The sequence below is a fragment of the Gymnodraco acuticeps genome, unplaced genomic scaffold (genome assembly GCF_902827175.1).
Source record: "Gymnodraco acuticeps unplaced genomic scaffold, fGymAcu1.1, whole genome shotgun sequence".
Classification (NCBI taxonomy): domain Eukaryota; kingdom Metazoa; phylum Chordata; class Actinopteri; order Perciformes; family Bathydraconidae; genus Gymnodraco; species Gymnodraco acuticeps.
The window spans coordinates 186,413-211,083 of record NW_022990414.1 but is presented as its reverse complement, the minus strand read 5'-3'; the positions used below and the strand labels follow the sequence as shown (position 1 = coordinate 211,083).

At 42.6% G+C, this 24,671-nt stretch overlaps 1 long non-coding RNA gene and 1 pseudogene across 1 annotated transcript; both read right to left on the bottom strand.

Annotated features, from left to right (window-relative positions):
- Positions 1 to 76: 76 nt before the first annotated feature.
- LOC117551886 lies at positions 77 to 15,676 on the bottom strand. Its single transcript, XR_004569867.1, has 3 exons — positions 15,139 to 15,676; positions 14,801 to 14,933; positions 77 to 256 (listed from the first exon to the last, which is right to left on the bottom strand). It is a non-coding gene; the product is annotated as an uncharacterized LOC117551886 (long non-coding RNA).
- A 3,080-nt stretch (positions 15,677 to 18,756) lies between these two features.
- On the bottom strand, positions 18,757 to 23,249 carry LOC117551875 (annotated as a pseudogene).
- Between the last annotated feature and the right edge of the window lie 1,422 nt (positions 23,250 to 24,671).

Genomic DNA, 24,671 nt, shown 5'->3' with positions numbered 1-24,671 from the left:
CGTTTATCACATTGAATCTGATCCACCTTTAGTTGATAGGTTTACCTTTGGCTTACTTCAAAGAAAGATGGTGGCATCATGTTGTACTGGAAGTGTGTAGTCAACAGTCGTGGAGAGGGCCTCTGTTCAAGTTCGAGGGAGGCGGTCTGCTGCAATTCAAGCCAGGGAACACGTTTCCAGTTAACAATATTGTCAACAGGTTCTGGATCTCCTCCACTCATGATCAGAGGGACAATCTCCTTCATCCAGTGTGTACCTAAACAAAAAGAAAAAAAGATTTTCTCCAGTGACCACGTCGTTAGTCTGCTGCTCTAATTATGTCAATTAGAGTTATGACATTATCGTGTTCTGTGACACAGGTGTTTATATTTGAGCTAACAACGTGTCCAGAGATCAAAGGTTTCCATGGTGATCAGTGAGAGGAGAGCATTTTCATTGTCCTGAATGAGAGATAAACCTGTTACATGTGAACGTTTTGTTGAAGAACCGTAACAGATATCGGTGTGAAATATCAAAGTGTGAAGCATGTCAAGGAAGTTGAGCATCTGAAGTGTGCTTTTTGTGTACTTTCGGGTTAATAATGTGGCCTTTTTGGCAGATTAACTAAAAGTGTACGGCTGCTGTGGTGGGGAAAGATGAGGCTGAACTTATAATGGGTTTTGATGGAGACATGTTGAACGTTTTTGTCACTTCATGCCCTCAAGAGGCATTTTGTTTAATTGTTTTGCTTAATTTTTTGTTATTTTTCAAGCTACAAGATGTTTTCCTACTTTTGTCATGAAAAATTATGTCTCAGGAATGTAGGGTTTAGGAATGATGGCAGGTATAAAAGAAAATATGAGGGCAAAATTAAATCTGTCCTCCACTCTAGCTGTGACATCACGCACTCTAAAATCTAAAGAAGGCCTCTTTACCAAGGTCTGAACAATGTTTAATATCTCTAAAAGTACAAATCAGATTTAAAAGTTGTGTTACACGAATAATGTCAGGAAGATGTGTAACATCTTAAAGTTGGAATGAGGTTTCTGAGTGAAAGTATGAAGGAGCAGCAGTTGAAGAAGGAGCAGTTAGCAGTTGAAGTTGCATGAAGATTGTTGAAGTCTGAAGAGTTTCTCCATTGACTTCCATGTTAAAATGGAATGAATTATGGGATGTATCTCTGGAATTATGAAAGTTATGAATGATACAAGTAATTGCCATTGATTCCAGACCGAGCTGAACGTTTTGATGTTTGAACGGAGTTTCTGCGATGTTCAATGTGGGAGGAGAAGTGGTGCAAAATAACCCGGCGGAATAATAAATAATTTTGTGCGTAGCATAACAGATAGTTGGAATGCTGTGTCAGCATTCCCACTAAATAACTCGTTTTATACCATTTCAAATCAGAATCAGAGGAACTAACTTGCTGATACTTGTATCATTGGCATACAGTAGTAGGATCATTGTCCTCAACCGGACCTCAGACCATGGACAGAGAGAGCATGGTACTGCTGTAGGACCCCAGATGTCTTTGAACACTGCCTAAGGACAACCCAACGGACCCATCTGAAAAATGAGCTAGCTATAGCTAAAAAGCCCATCTTTTACAGTAACAGAAAACCCAGTACATATATCTACACTGCAATTATTGACAGTGGCGGTTCTAGACCAATTTGACTGGGGGGCCGGCTGGGGCCAGTTATTTTCTGAAGGGGGCCCAATAAATGCAGGACGAAAAAGACAAAGACAGTATGAAGTAATTGTGCATAACAACAATGCAATACAGCTATTGGTATTTGTTTCAGTACACATATTTATTTCAGATACTTATAGTTACAGTTTTTACGCTCTAATGGGTCCGACGAGAATGACAAATAGCGTTAGTTCCGCCTATTCTTTTTTTTTAGGGGTGCCACAGGGGGGTCCAAAGTCTCCTGCCCCCCCCCCCCCCCAGAACCGCCCCTGGTGGGCAATGAAGTATATTTTGAAAGACATGGGGTCTAGTGTTTAACAAAAGTGTTAAAAAAACAACAATGACGGCAGGCAGGGTTTAGGCATTATATTTAAACTATACATAGACATGTTTTTATATATCTGAGACCTGTAATATCTGCCTAAAAACAGTACAATAGGAGACCTTTAAGTGTTGTTTATCACACACATATCACACATATAAACAGCTGTTTCCTTCCCTACCTGCATGCACATGTTACTCTGTTTTTACCTCTGTGTGTCTGTTGGTATTTGACCCTGAGTGCAATGCTAATCTTCTACATATCATATTCTATTTACATATATGTAGACTTCTTGCACTATTTGTATTTTATGATATATGTTGCATTGTTGGAGGAGCTCAGGTCAGAAGAATTTCATTGCCATTTCTACACTGTAGCTGCTGAGCATATGATGATAAAACCTTTGAATCTGGAATCCAGTGTGTGTGTGTTCACATATTCTGGTCCTTATTTCTGATTCTCCCGTGTTTCCTCAGACTGTGTCAGCGTTTGCTCCGATCTGTAACCCGGCTCAGAGTCCCTGGGGTCAGAAGGCTTTCTCTGGATACCTGGGGTCGGACAGAGACCCCTGGCAGGTGAGAGGAAACACACCTGAGTGTCATCAGATCTCATCATCACACTAAAAACATATATATTTTTGTTGTGGTTGTATAAAAGTACAAGAACGTACAACATATATGAAAACAAAGATGGGTTAAAGCAGAATGTTTGGTTGGATGAAAATATTTTATGTGAAGTTTGGAAATAATGATACTGATCTTATTTGGTAATTACATTACCCACAATGCATTAGCTCCACCACAGATTCAAGTGTGTTATGCTAGTGGCTGTTAATGTATCCTGCAGAAGAGCCTGTGAAGTCACGTATTTCTGCAGATATTTAACTTGTTTAGACTCGTACTTTAGATGATGTGTAGAAGTACTTCAGGTGTTTAGCTTGTCTAAAGAATGTGCAAAATAGATGAAAACAAAGATGGATTAAAGCAGATTCTTTGGTTAGATACACATAGTTTATGTTAATTTTAGAAATAATTATCATGATCACATTTAGTAATCTATTTTAAAGAGCATTTAAAAGCAAGCTGGAGGTTTATAGTGTAGAAAAAGCACCTATTTTTCTGTTTCTTTAATATCTATTCTAGCTATTTAAATATTTATTGGAGCCTCCAGATTTTTATGACGTTTGTATATTGACTCGTTGTTACGATGATTTGTCTTTTTAATGCAAACTGAATCTACCGAAACGATACAGTAAATAACCGTCAACTATTTTAGTATTTCAATAAATGTTGATGTTTGTGTGTAACTGTGTGTGCATGTGACTGTGTGTGTGTGTCTCTGTCTGTGTGTTCCTGTGTGTGTGTGTGTTGTGTGTGTGTGTGTGTGTGTGTGTGTGTGTGTGTGTGTGTCTCTGTCTGTGTGTGTATGTGTGTTCCTGTGTGTGTGTGTGTGTGTGTGTGTGTATGTGTGTCTCTCTCTGTCTGTGTGTGACTGTGTATGTGTGTGTGTGTCTCTCTGTCTTTGTGTGTGTGTGTGTGTGTGTGTGTGTGTGTATGTGTGTTCCCGTGTGTGTTTGTGTGTGTGTGTGTGTGTGTGTCTCTCTCTCTCTGTCTCTGTGTGTGTGTGTGGTGTGTGTGTGTGTGTGTGTGTGTGTGTGTGTGTGTGTGTGTGTTGTGTGTGTGTGTGTGTGTGTGTGTGTGTGTGTGTGTGTGATGCTGTGTGTGTGTGTGTGTGTGTATGTGTGTGTTACAGGAGTACGATGCCACAGTATTGGTTGCTTCGTACCCCGGCCCTCCATTGGACGTCCTGATCGATCAGGGGCGGGAATATCAGTTCCTGTCGGCCAATCAGCTGCTGCCAGACAACCTGATCGCCGTCTGCTCCGAGAAGAAGATCCCCGTCGTCTTCAGACTGCAGCCGGTACGTCTAACGCCTCTTTAAAGTGTCTCAGAAACACGTCTTTATAACCGTCATCCTCCGTATCACTCTCTACTCTCACTATCTGTGACATATCCAAGACTGTGATAAAAAAAAGAAGCCACTCCCCAGATATGTATTATATGGAAAACAGTGATTTGATGTTTTCAAAATGGCATTTAAAGGGTTAAAATCCTGACAATGATTACATACTTGGTATTTTTTATTAGGACTGAAGTTGCTTTACAAATTGAACGCAAAAAAGTGGTGAGTCAAAGTTTTTGGAATGACTAATTAGGGAGTCAATTTGATCTTATTTTCTCAGAGTGAATCCTCCGCTTTTTTTTATCGTTTTAATGCCATTGAACACGACTTTTGATCAGAACCAACAGCTAAGGTGAGACGATCTCGTGTTGTGATGTCTGTGTTTGTTTCCCCTGTCGCGAATTCTGATCGCTCAGTGATGATACCAATACCTATTAGGGCTGTGCATCTTCACTGGTCTCACGATTCGATTCGATTACGATTATCCTGTCAACGATTCGATTCAATTCGATATCCCGATGCATCCCGATGCATCACGATTCATACCAATGCGTTGCATCCTCAATTTTCTATATTACTGCACATGGCTTATTTTTCATCAATGCATACATGCAGTAAATACATATGAACTCTCTTTTTATTATTTAGAAAGTGCTTCAGAAATCAATAACATAAATGTCTTGACATTCATTTATAAACCAAAATAAATGAATTGTATAGGTCTAGCCTCCTGTGTGTTCCATCCTCAAAAACAAAAAACGAATGCTTCTGCAGTCTAGCTGCAGCTTCTAGCAACGGTCTTCTGTTTAAAAAAAGGACACTGAATGTCCTGAATGTGGCATCACACACAGGACTTGAGTCTGAACACAGCAGACAACAGGAGTATTTACAACAGCATATAACAACTAAATACTGCATGTGGGTGCACACTTACATTCTCTGTCTTACTGTTGCATAAATCCCATGAATGTATGAGATTAAGTTAGCTTCATTATATCTCAGTGATTAAGTGAATAATAAAGTTTCTATCGGGTCACTATCAGCCTGTCACTCATTATTTTCAGGGAGGGGGCGGGGCTTGGAGGAACGGAGAGGAGATGGTGATCGCGGAAGCTTTTTTCCTCCTGCCTTCACAAACTTTACACACGTATATATCGTCTGAAAATTGCTAGAGGACATTCATACTCTGCAATCCAAGACTTAATTAAATCCACCAAAAACCTGACATGATTGTAACGCGATTATTTTTGAAAACATAAATCTCTGAGCCGCAGCGACACGGAGTGATTCAGAGCGGGTCCTTCTGCTGTTGGTTCTGGACTGGTGGTGTTGTGTTGGTGGATAAAGCAGACTGCTCCGTGTTTGGTGATGCTGTGCCGCTGTCACGTCTGTTCCCTGATCTCTGCGTCACCAACCGATTTGATATTAAAGTGAGAGAAAAAAAAAAAGTTATAGTAAAGCCGCGGCCGGAAAATCAGGAAGCAACGTTACTACGCTATAACCGATTATCTTCCGTCACTGCATCGAGACCGAATTGTCCACGTCCACATCGCAATGCATCGTAGAAACGATTATTTTCAACACCCCTAATACCTATATAATCTGTGGAATCTCAGCTTTAATCGGATATCTTGTTTGTGCAGTTATGATAAGTAATAAGGGTATTTTTACCTTGAGTTCTGTGCTAAGTGCATTTTTTCGCTCAGGGCTAATTTAGACGCTTCTTGTGAGACTTGTGCTTTGTTTCGGTAAAAATGGTTCATATCTTCAGTTAGCTGAGTTTCTAACCGTTAAGTGAGTACGACACATTAATAGGTTTTTAAATATTAAGAAGCCATGAGACACAGTTTCGTGAAAAAACTACCCGCCAGACCCGGATTAGGGTCCTCTCGGGCTTAACAGGTTAAGAAACAAACAGCTCTCAGCTCTCCAGAGGGTTTACTTTATTCTGTCAGCAGCTCATTCCTTAAAGCAGGAGCTTCAGATTGATTATAATTACAGGAAGTATGAAGAGTTTATTTCACGCTTGTTATAACAATAAGTTATTGGGCTTTTTTCTTATCAAGTTAGATTTGTTAGGAAATGTTTTCAGCTTTAATTGACTGCATTTATTTTAAAGGTGGGCTTATTAACACATGAATACTACTGTGTAATATATGTGTACATATATATTTAAGAAGTACAATATAAGACAAGCAGAAGTTTCATGTGTGGGCCGTATTTCATTATACTTTCAGAATTTGCTGAGGGACGATTCCGAGGGCCGCATTTGGCCCCCGGGCCGCAGTTTGGACACCCCTGGTCTAGAAACAAAAAACATCCCATAAGAACAGACTACCTTTCCCGCTCTTCTGTAAAACCCCATATGTCTGTTAGAGAGTTGTTTATTTTATTTATTAAACTGTATAAAAGCTCTCTTCAGTTTGAGTGGTTGCACTCGGCTGTGGAGACATTGCTCTTCATGTTGTATGCCTCTTTTGCAAAAGATTAAAAAGACTCAGAAAGACATCTCTTTGATTAGTTAATTTCAAGAATTCCCAGCACATTTTGGCGTAACGAACAGGATGCACGTTTGACCAGGATCCTGTCTTGGACAACCGCCGGTTAAAACTGTGCACAGTAGAGTCTGGGACTTTTTTCCTCAACCTACTCATCACACATCCTCTGTTGTGATTGATTATATACTGCATTGTCTGGTTTTTATGCTGTTGTTTTGTTTTTGTGTTTTCTCATCTTGTACAGCGACCTTGAAAGGCTTGAAAGGCAACATACAAATAAAATGCATTCTTATTATTATTATTATTTGCAACACAGCATTTTCAGCGCATCACCCTCCATGCAGAACGTAATGTTTATCCTTGAAGCCTGTCTCCACCAGTTGTGGCACTACCCCAACTTGAATGGATGTGCGAGGGCTTGGGCTGTGCAATTAATCGTATTTTAATCTTGATTACGATTTTGGCTTGCGACGATTACGAAAACAACGTAATAAAACGATTATCTTTGCTGCATTCCCTTTCGCAATGAGGCCGCTTTCTGTACTGTTGGACGGGGCGGGACGGGCGAGATGTGTAGGAAGGACAGTGGCAGGTCTGGGAAGCAACACTTGGTTCCGAGCAATGGCGGCCGGCCCATAGGGGCGCTAGGGGCACCGCCCCACCTCTTCCCATATTCTAGATTGCCATAAAACAAATATTTGTATTTGATTAATTTTACACTTTTTTTTATGAACAAGGTACATTTTATATAGTTGTGTCAGTCAAATGTATAATCTACGATAAAATATCGATAAAAATGCTTTTACGATGTCTAAAGTTACGATAAGTCACGTGTTTCCTGCTTGGGAAACTAAATAATAAAAATAAACTGCCCAGTATGAACACTTTTATAGCCCTTATCAGATTCATAAGGTCCTTAACCTGTTAAGCCTGATTGGCGGCGGGGGCAAATATGGACCCAGCTGTTTTTTTTTTACCTAGAGCTGTACGAGCTAAAGTATACTCTTCAGTGTATTCATTGTGAGTGGAGGAGAGCCTCGGCTAGAGCGGCCAAAGAGGCCGCCCTCAAAAAGGCACAGATGGAGGTGGCCAACAAGCCATGGTTGAGGAGCTCGTTGCCTGAATGGCTAGGACTTTTTTCGGGTAGCCCCGAGTGCCAGCCTCCAGCCTGGGACCCTTTTTTGGGGTCCACATGGATGATGCTATGCAACTAGCCATGTTTAGGAGAGTAAACACAGCTGTCCAATGAGGGCTACAGGATAGGGATCATCAAGGTTGACAAAAACAGGCACTCAAATAATACACTGTATCAAGTGCAGTGTGCCTTTGAGCTAGCCCTGGGTTGTAATATGACATATGTTTTGAGTTTGTGTATAAGTTTGCTTACATTTGGTAGAGCTCTGGGGGGTATACTACGAAGCAGGATTTTCGCTTAGCCGGCTAAATTCAGGGAAAACTCGGGGTTTTCGGTCCTACGAAGCTGGTTCTCTTTTTAGCAGGCTAGATCTCCATGGCAACTTATGCTTAGCGGCTAACCTGGTCGGGACCAGGTTAGGTTGCAGGCTAAGAGCTCAACTCAGTGAAAGCACTGCCTGCTGACCAATCAGAGCTCAGTGTGCGGAGTTTAAAGCGATCAAGTCATATTACAGGAGAAAGGAAATACAGAAAAGCTGCCGTCGCAGGAAAGACGGCCGGCAAAAATCACCGACTGTGTGAACGTGAACATTAATAGAATATCACCTCCATCTTCAGAGCAATCTGACTATTATAACATTAGCGTTAAGAAAGCTTACTTAAATATCTGCCACAACATAAGTAACCGGATCAGAGTCACATTAAGTACAATCCACGGCATATCACTTCATAATGTATATTTTCTTATCTGAGTCAGCTGAGCCGTATCTGGCCGTGCAACACTCACAGTGTCACATACTGTATGCAGAAGTATTATTTTAAGCAACACATTAAGTTGACGAAACACTCGAGTCAAATGTAATGAAAGTCAGATCATGTCTTAGACGGGGCAGTGATATCATAAACCTGTTAATGTACGCATTCAAACACTTTTTCTTTTACCAGCTGTATTCACCTTGCAGGTGCAGCTATGTGGCTTTGATCCTGGATCAAGTGTTTAAGTCATGGATGTTTAAAGTTTAACTTCTTCATATGTCTAATATTATAGTTGACTTTTCATTCAGGAAGTATGACGCTGCACTGTCAGTATGCTTCTCCATGTTTGTGATTGGTCGAATGCTCCAAATACCACCCCTTTCATGTGAAGGCGCACCTAACTAGATAGGACACGGCTGGCTTGAGCGATCCACTTGATAACCCGCGTCGTAGTACAGTTTAGCGAGAGCGCGTATGTTTTGGATTAGGCCAACCGACTAACTCAAACATATCCAGGTTAGGTCGAACCAGCTTCGTAGTACAGGCCCCTGGAGTAATCTGAGCTTTATGCATACACACACACACACACACACACACACACACCACACACACACACACACACACACACACACACACACACACACACACACACACACACACACACACACACACACACACACACACACACACACACACACACACACACACACACACACACACACACACACACACCCACACACACACACACACACACACACACACACACACACACACACACACACACACGAGAGCTCTATCTCTTTGTTTGAAGTTGCACACTGACTTACTGCCAACGACATAATCAATCAGTCTGTACTGCATAATGTCTACTAAATTAATCAGAATACTGTTCACACTGAAGTCAACGCAGGTCAAAAAGTACTACTTCTTCCACACAATGTCATATTTTCCAGTTTTATTTTAAGGCAAATTCAATTATTCAATATATGTTTTACTACATTAAATAATGTGTAATCTTTCTTCAGCCATACACATTGCATTCGGACTTAGCAACAATAGCAAAAACATGTCAATCTGAACAGAGGTCCTTTTATCACCTCAGGAACATCGCACTCACTCTGTCTGACGCCGAAAAGCTGGTCCATGCCTTTGTCTCCTCCAGGCTGGACTACTGCAATGCACTCCTCATCGGGATCCCTAACAAAAGCATCCAGAAGCTCCAATACATTCAGAACAGCGCTGCTAGGATCCTGATGAGGGTGCGCAAATATGATCACATCACCCCCATCCTTAAAGCACTACACTGGCTACCCGTGGAACTGAGGATCGAATTCAAGGTCTCCGTCCTCACCCACCAGTGTGTCCATGGAACTGCCCCTCCCTACCTCAAGGAACTCCCCACCCCCCATACCTCCTTGCGGACCACCCGCTCCAACAACTCCAACTTCCTCAAACCCCCCAGGACTAAGCTCCGTACTATGGGAGACCGGGCCTTCTGCTCGGCTGCTCCCAGTCTGTGGAATGCTCTCCCTGAACAAATGAGAGCACCACAGACCGTGGAGGCTTTTAAAAAAGGCCTCAAAACCCATCTCTTCAAAAGAGCCTTTGCCTAGACCTTTTTATCACCCTTTGATTTTTATTTTTGTATTGCTTTTTATTAATTCTACCGTGTTGTGTAATGTTTATTTATACTGTTCATGCTCACTACTTGTAGCACTTCGGGATTTGAAATCAAATATGAAGTGCTTTATAAATGGAACCCATTATTATTATTATTATTTTAGAATATAACTCAAACCCAGTCCGTCATTACAGTATTTTAGAATCACAAGAGTGAGATTTAAGTATCTTAAGGGTAACAATGAGCTTGATAGATTTTCTAAACCAGGGGTATAACAAGGCATAGATCACTGGGTTCAGACAAGAGTTAAAATACAGCAACCAGACTACATTGGGTAAGGTTAAAGTACTGTATTCAATATCCTCACCTATAAGGGATGGAGTGTAATATGGAAACAAACATATTAGAAACACAAGGACTGGCTGACACGAGTCCTGGCTGCTTTCATCTCAGATTTCTTAACAGTTGCACCAACTGAAAGTTTCATAGTGACAGCAATAACCAACCCGGTATCACGGCAAGATGTGAACATGTGACGATGTACCGTGCTGGGAGACGTGAAGATGTCACGATTTCGTCCCTTCAAACGTGACAGTTACACGGTATTGTTAACCCATGTTAACCAGTGGAGAAATAACCGGAAATGCCAAGCAAATGCTACCCCGACGGTCGGTTGTTATTGTCGATATTGATATAATAATTTTTTGTTGTTGTAATAGTCACACTCGATTACGCCGATTTTCTTTGTTGCCCCAGCTGGTCGACACCTTTTAGCAGAAACAAAGGCTACATTAATGTATTAAATCGATGTTAATCCATGCGTGTGGATGTGGAATTAACGGACGTGACGATGTGCGATTGCGTTGCCAGGCAACAGCTTCGGTTCATGTTAAATTACAAACTGGTCAACTACAACCATAGTTATATTTAAAAACATGTTAGAAGGCCTCACGAAATACTTTAATGTCAATTTAAATGTGAAGGAATGTGTGTATAACAAAATACATCCGTCATAAACTAAACCGGAAACAGACGTAGGCAAGTGATCCTCAGCTCGGTGATTGGATGGTTTAGCCGCAATGCACACTGGGATTTGGTGTTTATGCGATGTGAAATCTGAAAACATTTAAAAAAAATAATACCTTATCCCGAGTGTGCTTGCTTTTCTCTTTGAAAGTCATCACATAACTCCATTGTAATACACGGTTCGGCTGCATTCAATATTACATATCTGCTGTAGTTCTCTATTTATAGAGCCCTGATGAGAAGACTTCTGGACAAACATGAAGAACTGCCGCGAAAACTGAAAACGTGACGTGGATCATAAATATATAAGCAATGAAACAACATCTTACATTTCTTTTCACACAATACGTCTCCTTGCAGTATCAACACTAATTCGACTGACTTTTATATTTGATCCAATTGGTAGATAGGCTGTATTTACACCATAACGGTGCAGAGCTGATAGAAAGGGACACCTAGTGGTTAAAGGGCCCATGTCATGCTTTACCGGTTGTTACCCGTCCCCTTGTGTGTTATGAAGGTTTTTTATGCATGTAAACGGTCTGCAGAGTCAAAACCCCTCAAAGTACACCCTGTAGTGAGTAAAACTCTAACACAGAAAATACCTCCCCAAAACGCCTCGTTGGAGATTTCTCATTTTCTTCCTGGGTACTCTGACGTGGGGATACCCAGAGGCCACACCCTCTGCCAGCCTTTCACGACACAAAGCTTCACAAACCTTTCAGCGATTCATGCCGGATATGTACAGCGTAGGGCACTGAAGAACGATGCTGTTCCTACTTTGTTTGGACCAGCGGGAGATTCGGGTACACAACCTGTAAGTATTCATTGTTTTGTGTATTTATGATGTTTAAAACAAACAAGGTATCTACCACGACTGTTTAAATGGGTAAACGTTTTTCAGACTGCTAAGTTGAGATCGCGGAGAAATGCTCTCCGCAGACCCATGCTCACAGCGTTATAAACCTTACTCAATATCAAGCCACACTTATTGTTTTTACTTCGGCTGTGAGTGTTTGTGTGGTCAGGATGAGTTTAGCTTGTTCTTGCTGTATTTGTTTCGCCGGCACGGAAGCCCTGTCTGCTGAGTTTGGAAAATTGCACAATATAAATCTATTTTAGTATACCTCAACAATGGAATTATGATCAGTAGAAATGGCCCTTTAAAGCACGTTATTGAATTTTATTATTTTAAAACTAATGACATATCTATAATATATATTGTTTTTTTAAATAAACCTACCTCTCTGTAAGTCAGTGGCCCCCGTCTCTATATTATTACAGTATAAGGAAATGTCAAATTGTTCTTCAACTTTCAGCCAATCAGGAACGCCGCTCACTATGTGGGCGGGAGAAACAAGGCGCACCTTGACCATAGGGAGCAGTTCATTGGCTTAGAAATCTCTTGTCATGTCAGAACATGTTTAAAGAATAGAGAAACTACAGTAGTTTATGAACATCCACATTTAATGCACCATTGCAGTTTGTGATTCAAATATGTTCCTAATTAAACATGCAGCTGTAATAATTTCACTTCCTGAAATAGTGTACATTTTTCAGGGCTTTTGATTCATTAAAGGCCTTCTTAACTACATTTGATATGTTCCTCTGGCTTCATCTAGGCTGCATGCTCAACATGTCACCACCGACTTACAAAAACCATCCTGATAAACTGCTTTAATCATTCCTATTTTTATAGCAAACCAAACCCAGTAGAAAACAGGTTCAAAGCCTGTCATCGGCCTTAATGCACAATTATTTTAGACCAGTTGGAAATAAATACAGATAGTTCAACCTTAAAACAAAATGATCTTCCAGGAAAGCAGCCCTGTGAGATGTAACTATAGACTGTACGTGACATCAAAGAATCTTGCTGGGACTATGCTGTCACCTTCTGGTGCAGAAGTCAAATGGCTCAAAATAAACTCATGAGTTGCTTCTAAATACTCTCTCTGTACACACGTGGACTTACATGTTGTTACAGTTACAATATTGTTTTAATATTGTCTGCTTATCTGTATTATTGTGTTGCATTGTTGGAGAAGCCTGTGACCTAAGAGTTTCAACGACATAATTACTCTGTAGCTATGTTAGTTTGACAATAAAGAACCTTGAACCTTGAGCTACAAACCTCAACTAATGTGGTTTGTAGATTTCAATCTTTTGGATTCAGGATTTCAAGGGATATAACTTTCGCATTTTGGTTTAAGAAATAATTGTTGAATCGCATGTGATTTATTATATTTTCTTCTGTTGTTTGTGCTTTCACCCATTCTTGTCTTGAGGTTTCTCATAATATTGCAATATGTATGTAAAATGGGAAGGGGTGTGTCACAAGTATTTGCCACTAGATGTCACTAGACAGGTTTTGGATGCATTGGTTCTGTCGCAGCTTGATTACTGTTTTGTACTTTGGTCTAGTGCTGCAGAGAAAGACTTAAACAAATTAAGTGGCAGCCAGGTTGATGCCAGGTGGCAGGAAAGAGTCTCATTGAAGAGAAACACAGATCACTCTTCTCACGCTCACAGTGAATATGAGAGACAAGTAGGCTGACAAAAAGAACAAGGGTGTGCCGCGTGAATAGCACATCTTGTCAATGCAAACAGACCATTATAGCACCGTTATAATTAATGTTAAACCTGAGATTCGACTAGAGAACAAATACATAATAGAATAAAGGTCATGGGATCTCGGCATTGCACAAACAAACAAATCTCATCTTTAAAATCAACATTTACCTTCACTGGTGAGAGAAAACAAATCCCATCACAGTTCATTTGTGGACTTTTACCTTTCTAGTATTGAACAGACAATGAAAAATACATAACATATGAAGAAAAACGATTATACAATCTAATTTATAACACCCGCCATCACGGGCCACGGACTCACTTTTACAATTAATTAAAAAAGAAACCGGATTTGATTTCGGTACGGTATACCGTAGCCACCAGTAACCGGTATTTCGGTAATACCGGATACCGGTATGCATCCCTACTAAGAGCAAATAGTTGATGCTGCCTACGTTTCTTTGCTCTCCGTTATAGAAGCATTGAGATCCATGTTTTAATTATTATTTAATGTTTTTCTCTCTTGTGTTGGACTTGAAGCTTGTGACATGAATGAAAAGGTGTTGCTGTTTGCCGGGTGGGAGAAAGGGAACTTTGAAAATGATCGAAGGGGAATATGGCGGTATATACGGTGAATATAAAGTCATTTGGGCAAAGATGGAAACGTGCTGTAAATGCTGAGCTTGAAATGGATGTGTAAGAACCGTAACACTAGATATGATTGTTCTTAGGGACATTTTAGCTTCCATTTTGTTTTGTTTTACTGGTTTGAGTCTTTTGTGTTGTCCCATATGATGCAAATAAAATAATTAAATGTGAGAAAGTACGGTATGTTCCTTTTAAAAATGTCTTAAAGTAATGTGTTGTGTACAGTACCATTTATGTGATGTATAACGACATATAACATGATAGAAGGAAAACACCTTTTTCCACATTTGTTTAAGTCACAAACAAATGTCTTTTGTCTAATTGTGTGTAATGTTACAGAAAATGGTGAAACACAACTAACTAATTTGACATTTTGGTAAATTACTAAAGGTGAAGATGTGACAGGGTGGAGGCTTTTAATCGTTTTCTTTTTTAAACAGACGGAGGGCGAGATTTGGTACAAGTCCATCAGAGAAGACCTCTTTTATACTTATTGTATGTTTATTGTGTACATTATGAAAAATGCAGAACATTGAGTGCAAGTGACTATGAAATAAGACCTTTGTGTTTTGTAGAAAGGTTGTATCTACCTGTGCTTGGGTGGAAGTTCTTGTTGATGATCAGACAGGTTCCGATGCAGGGATAGTCCATCTTGCAGCGGTAAGGGTCACTACAGCTGCGGGGGGCCGAGTCTCACTGCTGCCTGCAGGCTTTGCACCCAACCTGAAAATACACACACACACACACACACACACACACACACACACACACACACACACACACACACACACACACACACACACACACACACACACACACACACACACACACACACACACACACACACACACACACACCCATGTGAAAACAGGGATGGATACTAAACAGGTCTACCAAACAGAGGCCCCATTACCCAAATACCCATTACCTTCTATTTAACATCTACATGCTCCCCCTCGGTGAAATCATCCGCCAACATGGTCTCAACTTCCACTCCTATGCCGACGACACCCAACTCTACATTAGCACCAATCCATCATCCCAGCTACCCCCACCGTCAGTAGTCAACTGCCTCCACGACATCAAAACCTGGATGTCAACAAATCTACTGAGACTCAATAAAAACAAAACAGAGCTCATGGTTGTGGCCCCAAAAACACTGCTCCGGAAGGTCGGAGATCTCCTCCTCACCATCGATGGCTGCTCCATCCACCCTTCCCCTGAGGTTTGCAGCCTGGGCGTCACTCTGGACTCTAGCCTCACCTTCAACTCCCACATCACGTCAACTGTCAAAACTGCGTTCTTCCACCTTCAAAACATCTCTAGACTCCGGCCCTCTCTCCCGACCCCGTTGCAGAAACATTAATTAATCTCCTCACGCCTGGACTACTGCAATGGAGTCCTGTTCGGGGTCACCAGCAAAGCCCTGGACAGGCTCCAGTACGTCCAGAACTCTGCAGCCAGGCTCCTCACCCACACTAAGCCCTGGCAACACATTACCCCCACCCTCATCCACCTTCACTGGCTCCCGGTCAAGTGACGCATCCAGTACAAACTCCTCCTGCTAACCTACAAATCTCTCCACTCCCTAGCCCCTCCATACATCTCTGACCTCCTTCAGCCCTACACCCCCTCTCGTCAACTGCGGTCCTCCGACAACGGGCTGCTCTCCATCCAGCGCTCCAAGCTAAAAACCTTTGGCAACAGGGCTTTCAGTGTCGCAGCTCCCACCCTCTGGAATGCTCTCCCCTCTGCTATCAGGAATGCCGACTCTCTGGACACCTTCAAAAAACACCTCAAACACCATCTGTTCACCCGGGCCTTTGGCCTCAGCTAAAATGAAGTAACCAGCAACCGCTTATTTTTTTCATAACCTGTGTATCCTTGTGACTATTATTATTTTGTTGTTTTATTTCCCATTGTAAAGCGTCCTTGGATCTCTTGAAAGGCGCTATAAAAATAAAAATAATTATTAAATGATCATAGCCCTTCTTGGCTTCACCAACAGAATGAAACTAAAAGAGCTACGTACAGAAAAAGTAAATAATCACAAAGCAACAACAGAGAAACAAAGAAATAATACAAAGAGACACCAGACGACTTTAAAGAGTTAAACAGATGTCAAAGAGACTCAAAACTATTTTAAAAAGACAACAAATACTTCAAAAACACAAAATAATTGTAAAGAGTTACAAAGACTTCGAGAGGAGGCCGCAGCAAAACCTCGCCTTTGCCTGACCCGGCTAACGCTACTCGAGGGGTGGCTGAAGCTAACGCACTCGACGCCGAACTTTTACAAAGTATGATGGACTCCCTGAAAGCCGACATTATTGGCAAGATGTACTCTTTGTCTTCCAGCCTACACTCCGAGATTACCTCTGTCCGAAAAGAACTAAAAGAGTCAATAGGACCATTACAAGATAAAGTCGAGCAAACTGAGCTTGAGCTTGAACGAGCTGCTACGGACCATAGCGGCCGGATAACGGAGCTGGAAGCTACAGTTAGCATGTGTATACATCGGGGCTCGGAGCCTGTGAGAGATTTAACGAGGGGTTACGTATGGTAACCCTTGTTATATAAGCACAGGCGGAGCCCTCTACTCGGGGCACTGTCTGTCCTATACCGCTCGCTGAAGAGAGGTGTAGGAGGCGGTCAGGAGGCGAGGCCTCCTTTTATACGGTGAGATGCGCGCGCATTCAGGTAGGCCCGCCCCGGGGCCGGCTACGTCTATAGAAGTCTCAGTAGGTGAATGCTCGCATGATAAGGTAGTACCCATAGAGTCCAGTAGAGGGCTCCGCCTGTGCTTATATAACAAGGGTTACCATACGTAACCCCTCGTTAGAGATCAAGATTTTTATTATTTGATTTGTTACTTTTCACTTTAGATTTTCTGAGCAAAAGTTCTAGAGACCCAAAGCTGTATCTACAAATGTTCTGTCTTCATACAGGTCAAAACGTATACAGCTAAATATGTCTGTACATCTTGGATATTAAACGAGATGTCCACTTTTTTTATCTTCAGACAACCCTCAGCTTATTTTGCACATTTGTACACAGAGCTACCAGACTTCTGATGTGCAATAACTGCCGTAGGGTTATCGGTTCAAGTCCCCGCACAGATCTAAAAATGGAGTGTGGACTGCTACTGCTGGGAGAGGGCCCTCAATAGCTATACTAGGATGGGTTACAAGCAGAGACCACATTTCACTGTGTGCTTTTTAAATGTATTTGTGACCAATAAAACTCAGACATGTGGTACACACTACAGGAGAATAGGGTAAACAATAAACTAACAGATATCACCATGAAACCCCCCCCCCCCCCCCCCCCCCCCTCATTACGGACATTAACAGTTATCTTTTACATTACACGTTTTCTGACATGTCAAGTTTAAATATGTTCATGAAGAGTTATAATGCTAACTTTTGAGGAGTTTGTTTCCCTAAAGTGATGAAAACTGTGTGTGTGTGTGTGTGTGTGTGTGTGTGTGTGTGTGTGTGTGTGTGACAGACAAAGACAGTAAAACATAATCCTAATATGGATTTTGGATGTTTGAGTGGATTACAGAAAACATCATTAAGTCCCACTTTATTATTATTGATGTTAATTATTATAACGTGTTACATCATATTATTTTGCATTACTCTGTATATTATATAACCATGTATTATATTAAATGATCTTATAAAGTTGTTGCTAACAGGCCAAAGTTTCTCTCCTCAGAGGACTAAGGAGAAACCTTTTTTGTTGACCGCCTCGGACCAATTACTGAGATAATCACCTCAGCTACTCAGCAGCTCAGGTGAGTGTGTGTTGTGTTTGTGACAACAGAGCCCCCCCCCCCCCGAGACTCACTGTGACCACTGGGTCATAATTAGCTCTTTGTACACTGGCTGTAGTCGGAGAGGGGGGAGGGGCTCTAATGACCCTCATTACATCAGCTTCTGTGGACACGGCTGTGATCTGAACACTTAGCATCATATTACTGAGAGGAAAACACACACACACACACACACACACACCCTAATAGACACACATACACACACACACACACACACCCTAATAGACACACACACACACACACACACACACACACACACACACACACACACACTTTCCAGTCTTACCTAGAGACGCAACTAAAACTAGACTTTTTTGTATTTGCCAAACGTTTATGTGGAAGACAGAAAATATTTAGCTGATTCATGATTTTGGGGGGGGGGGCCCTAAAGACCCTCATTACATCAGCTTCTGTGGACACTGCTGTCATCTGAATACATTGCATCATGTTACTGAGAGGCACACACACACACACACACCCACACACACACACACACACACACACTCTTTAGGTCATTTCTGATCACTTTGTCACCACATGTTGACCTCTTGACCTTAGAGTGTAAAAGTTAATGCTCTTTTTAACTCATCGTGAAGATTGCTCATCTTACGATTGTTTATCGTAATAAGACAACACAGATTGGATTGCGGGAAGAAGAACTTGTATTTTCAGTTGCTCTTTGTTGTATTTGATGCAGTCTTTTATGTGCGCAAACAAACTGATTCAAGTTTACAAACACAACACAACACCAACAAAGAGTCAACAGCAACACAAAGCTGTTTGGCATTGGCAGAGAAGATCTGGCACATTATTCGTGGCGTGACCCACACACTCAGCTCTGCTTCTCATCCCACAAACGCTTGTTCCTCACAAATGTGGCTCCATTGAAAAGAGAAATAAACAGGCTTTCCAACGGTATGAAATGTAATGCCAAGAAGCATTGTGACAAACAAGTAGTCGTCTACCAAACACACATTTCCTGACTTGTTGTGCTTTGTTTAGTAACTCTTCGCCCAACCCAGGTAACATTAGTGTGATTTGATCCGACACAACAACAATTGAAGGTGTTTAGAGGTTTCTTTCACGTTCAGTCCGTATATGATTGGGTTGAAGACGGAGTGATAGGAAACTATTTGCAAAGTCAATATCAAACGTGTCATTTTGGGAATATTGAATCCTAGAGGAATTATAACAAGATCTAAATCAGATAAACAGGGAAAGCTGATTAAAACCAACAGGTGGGGTCAACAGGTCTGTGCAGCTTTTCTCCTGTACTCTCTACCATTCTGATATGATAGTATAAGTCTCCTGGTGTATGTAAAAAGTATGAAGATAAGAGGCAGAAGGGACACATTTACCAACATGAGCACTCCATATACAGAGAGAGCGCTCGAGCTCACACGCTGAAGATTGTAAATTGAATTGTTACAAAAATCCCCCTAATAGTAAAACTGCAGAGTTTGCTATTAGAATAAAGAATGCATCCCAATGCAGTCTCACAAGTCGGCAGAAGCCAAGACAAAACCAGACAGACATCGACAGTTCTTTTCCTCACGATGGTTGAATAATGCAGAGGTTTACAGAGAGACACGTATCTGTCGCAGGCCATGGTTGCCAGCAGTGAACACTCTGAAAAGGTCAAAGTCATATTCATCACATTTTGAAACAGACGGGCTCGATAACATATGATCTGTTTCTCTGATAAGAAGTCAATCAGAAGCCTGGGGTAAATATTGGTGCTATAAAGAACAGAGTCAATCAAAAAAGCTGCAATGAACATGTACGTGTGGTGCAGTGGGTTGAGCGTTGGTGTTCGGATCAGGGGGTCACAGGTTCAAACCCCGCAGCAGTCAGCTGAGACCCTTCACCCCAAAGTGCTCCTGTGGGGATTGCCCTCAGTATTGAGTATGTGAGTCGCTTTTGTCTAACAAGTGACATGTGATGTAATGTACATAGGCTCATGAGGCTTTTGTGAATAACAGGGTTCATACACTTCTCCATGACTTCTCAATGACCTTTACCTAATTTTCCATGACCAAAAAGAATGACCACTGAAAATGGTTTATTTGAACATGGAACAGGAAAATAAGGTCTGATATGAAACATGTAGTGCCGATCTAAAACAAATCAAATAGTAGGCTTACTAGCTTCTACTCGCTAAAGCAACTGCAGTCAGGGAGGCAAAGTCATCAGGTATGAAAAAGGTGACAAGGACCCGACCCCTGACCCCACGGAATATCGGTTTAGGAATAACAGAGGAGTTTAGCAGTCAGAGCAACTAAAGCAGCAGGTCATAATAACAGAAACGCCAAAGAGTCACATCTAATAGAAATATATAAAAGCTTTTATTTTAATTGTGTAGCAGTCAGTTTATCATTCTGGCAGCACTGTTGAGTAAATGTATTTTCATGCCTCTGTGCAAGGCTTAGTCTTTCTATCTGTATAGCCAGTGGTGTAAAGTAACTAAGTTCATAAACTCAAGTACTATACTTGGGTACAATTTTGAGATACTTGTACTTTAAGAATTTCAATGTTTTGCTACTTTGTTCTTCTACCCCACTACAGTTCAGAGGTACATGGTGTATTTCTACTCCACTACATGTATTTAATCCCTTCAGTTACTTCACAGATGTGGATGAATGATGTGAAATATAATCAAGTGTTAAATCAGACTTTAGTTCCACCTGGAGTAAATCCACCAGCTACCCTGCAGTATACAAAGTCATTCAAACTAGCTGCACCTTCACCAGCTTTGAGAACACTTTCATGATCAATCATTATAAAACACATCATATATATTATTCTGAAATGGACCAGTCTGCACAATGACTACTTTTACTTTAGATGAGAATACTTTTCTACTTTCACTTGAGGAACATTTTGAATGCTTTTATTGTAACAGAGTATTCCTACACTCTGGTACTTCTACTTTTACTCAAGAACAAGATCTGAGTACTTCTACTTTTACTCAAGAACATGATCTGAGCACTTCTACTTTGACTCAAGTACAAAATCTGAGCACTTCTACTTTTACTCAAGAACAAGATCTGAGTACTTCTACTTTTACTCAAGAACATGATCTGAGCACTTCTACTTTGACTCAAGTACAAAATCTGAGCACTTCTACTTTTACTCAAGTACAAGACCTGAGTACTTCTACTTTTACTCAAGTACAATATCTGAGTACTTCTACTTTTACTCAAGTACAAGATCTGAGTACTTCTACTTTTACTCAAGTACAAGATCTGAGTACTTCTACTAAAGTACAAGATCTGAGTACTTCTACTCTAGTAAATATCTATACTTATACCACCTCTGTTTATAGCCTATGAAAAAACTATTAGAAAACGAAGGCTAAAGCTAACGTTAGCAGATAGTGACAATGTATGCTAGCTAGCTAGCTCAACGATTCCTTAAATAATATTGCGACAGAAAAACGTTCCAGTTCACATCACGCTCTGCCGCTCTGCTCTGCACACCTGAACGGCCCGTTCTAACAGCTGTTCACCAGCGGCTCAGTCCGTGCCACAGTGACTCCGCACAGTTAACGAACGCACCGTAGATAATGTAGCTGACCCTCATCCCGGAGCAGCAGAGTTCAGCCGACAGGCAGGAAGACTCGAGCACACAGCTCGCGCTTCATATATTAAAAAATAACACCATGCGCGTCATGATGGCACCTAACAGCTCGCGACCGCAGATTATTTCGGTGATTAGATAAAATGTAAATTATATTTGACGCAACTTTAGTTACATTTCCATGACTTTTCCAAAACTTGGGGAAAAATATCGTTTTCCATAATTTTTCCAGGGCCTGGAATTTGCATTTTGAATTTCCATGACTTTTCCAGGTTTTCAATGACCGTACGAACCCTGGAACAACAATGATGCACACAATAGTGGAATTACTGCAGATGATCAGAACATAAACATGATCACAAAATACAGATATCTATATCTCTGCACTTCCACATGCCCATCAAAAGTGATGTCACATTGAATTGAGCATCCATCAGTAATGCAGGCAGATCATATGTTCACTCTCATGAACAATACCTGAACAGTCTCTCTTGCAGTAACATGCAAGCTGTGATGCAGAGTGCTAATGCTTCACACAAAGAGTGACAGACAGTGACTGAGTCTGTGGGAGGTTTTTTATCTGACTGCTAACTCCTCTATGGATCTCATTAAACTCCATCAACACGTGAAGAGCTTCAGCAAACTGAATTGTACTGAATACAAAGGCAATGTTTGATGTAACGTGGATTGATCACGTTACTGTGAGAGTTAACTGTAAATGAGGTTAAATTGTTAACATAGGTTCAGGAGCATGGCCACGCCTAAAACTCCGCCTCGAACCACGGCCACCCCTATTTATATCCGGCAAAACTTCCGGCCACTGCTTGTCTCCATCCTTTCAAGGACTGACAGCCAGACCGTGATTCACGCCGCGCGTCGTCACGGTTCAAACAAGCTAAACGCTACCACGAGAACATTCAACTCACCATGGATCCCGAACTGCTGATCAACTCACCGGAGTCAGACGAAGATCTTTCGACATCGGCTACCCGCCATCCACGTTTCAGCAGTTGGATCTTAGCCAAGCATCCGAACGGAGCCGTGTGCGCTCGGCAATCAGTGTCCCACACACCAGCCGCGACCGCTCCCACTCAAGCTCCCCCAACGAGACACCTCCAACTCCAGACAGGTCCCAGGCTTCGTCTACTCCGCCAGCGTGGGCAAACAACCGGGGCCACAACAGGCACAGCCAGCTCCAATCTCCCCACCAACGGCAGCCTGCCTCACTAGCAGCCTCCGGCCACTCGCAGCGGCGCACTCGACACGCCTCTCGGACGGAGCCGCACTCCGAAACGGAGCCCGAACTCAGGAGGTGGACAGTCATTCAACTCCAACGTTTCCTCAGAGAAAACGGCATCCACTTTCACCTAAATGACAACAAGGCTAGACTGTTCAACCTCTACAAAGCCTACAGCAGCACAACGGCAAGAACAACGAGACACACAACTCTTCCTGCTCCAGAGCCAACCACCGCGCGGCACGCGCACCACGGGTCGTGACGTCACAGGCCTCCGTCCTCCTCCACGGACACAGCCCGACTCACCAGCACCCCCTGGTTGGGGCCAGGTCGTATTGCCCTCTGTGCCTGCTCTCTCTGTGTCTGACATGTCGCAGCTCATGTCAACCTTTCTCTCATCCCTGTGCTCACAGGCTTCACGAAATCCCCTTGCACATACATCCCTTCATCCCTTCTTCTTCTTCTTCTCTACCTTCAGCAGTCCACAGCAACCCAGCTTCTGCTTACCTTCCTCCTTTAGCAGCTAACCCCGTATCAACAGCACCTCACCCAGTAACCCAAGGGGCCATGCTACATGCTAACCCATTAGCCGACTCTTACCCAGTACCTTCTTTTCCCAACTGTTCTATCCTTTCCCCCCCCCTCCCACATCCCTACCCCATCCCTTCCCCATCCCTACTCCATCCTCCCTCTGCAACCAGCTACACTCTAGCCACAGCAACACCGCCCATCCAGCCAGCCTCCTCAGTCTATCGCCCTTCCCCCGTGTTCCCCATCTTGCGCCAACAGATTCCCCTAGGTAACTACGTAGACTTGGCTCAGCTACTACAGCCATCAATCATCGACACTAGCCAGCCCAGGGAAATGCAGACCAACTTCGGTTTAGTCCAGCTGCGAAATCCATCACCTCTGAGGTCTAAGGACTTAACCCCCGCAGAGTTCGCCCTAGCTTTTTCCCTTTACCGCGACGTCATCTGCTCAGTCTATCCCACACGCAGAACCGAGTTGGACGACCTCCTCATAGAGCTCGACATGGCCTTACACTTCGGAGACTCAGGTTTTTACACCTACCACGTCCACTTTGCTAGCCAAGCCGCCGGCCGCATCAAGCAGTTCAACCAGGGAACATACTGGGGCGCTCTGGACTCCGAGCTTTACTGCCGCATCTTCGCAGCACGCGCATCCCTCTCTTGCCAATTATGCGGAGCCCCTTCCCACCCGGCCTCAGCGTGGTCAGTCAGCGCCCCACCACCCGAGCCGCCCCGCTCACTCCCCTTTCCTTCAAGAGGCAACGCCTCAACCTTCAACCGCCTGTCACCTGCCGCACCCCCACCTCCCATCATCCCTAGGCCCGCAAACGAATGTTAACCAACCAACGCCCCCGTTTCAAAGGGCGTCAACAGACGCGGAAGGCCAATCCTCTACCAGGGAGGCAGGATGGTGCGCAACAATTTCAATGACCTAGGCTGCTCTCTTTCTAGCTGCCGCCTCATGCACAGCTGCTCTTTCTGCGGCGGCGCTCATGCCAGGAGCACCTGCCCTCACAACCCAACTACACCAGCAGATTGAATAGCACGGCACCTCAGCACACCCGTCAAGATAAGCAACTTAGCTACCGCCTCAGTGAATCATCCAGATAGTTTGTTTACTTTCTCACCAATGGCTTCACCCATGGTTTCCCCCAGGCATAGCAATACTGCCTGACACATCTCACATCTGCCACAACCTTCAGTCCGCTTTAACAGAACCTCACACCTTCGAGACCTTACTGGCCAAAGAAGTCAAAGAAGGATTCATGATAGGC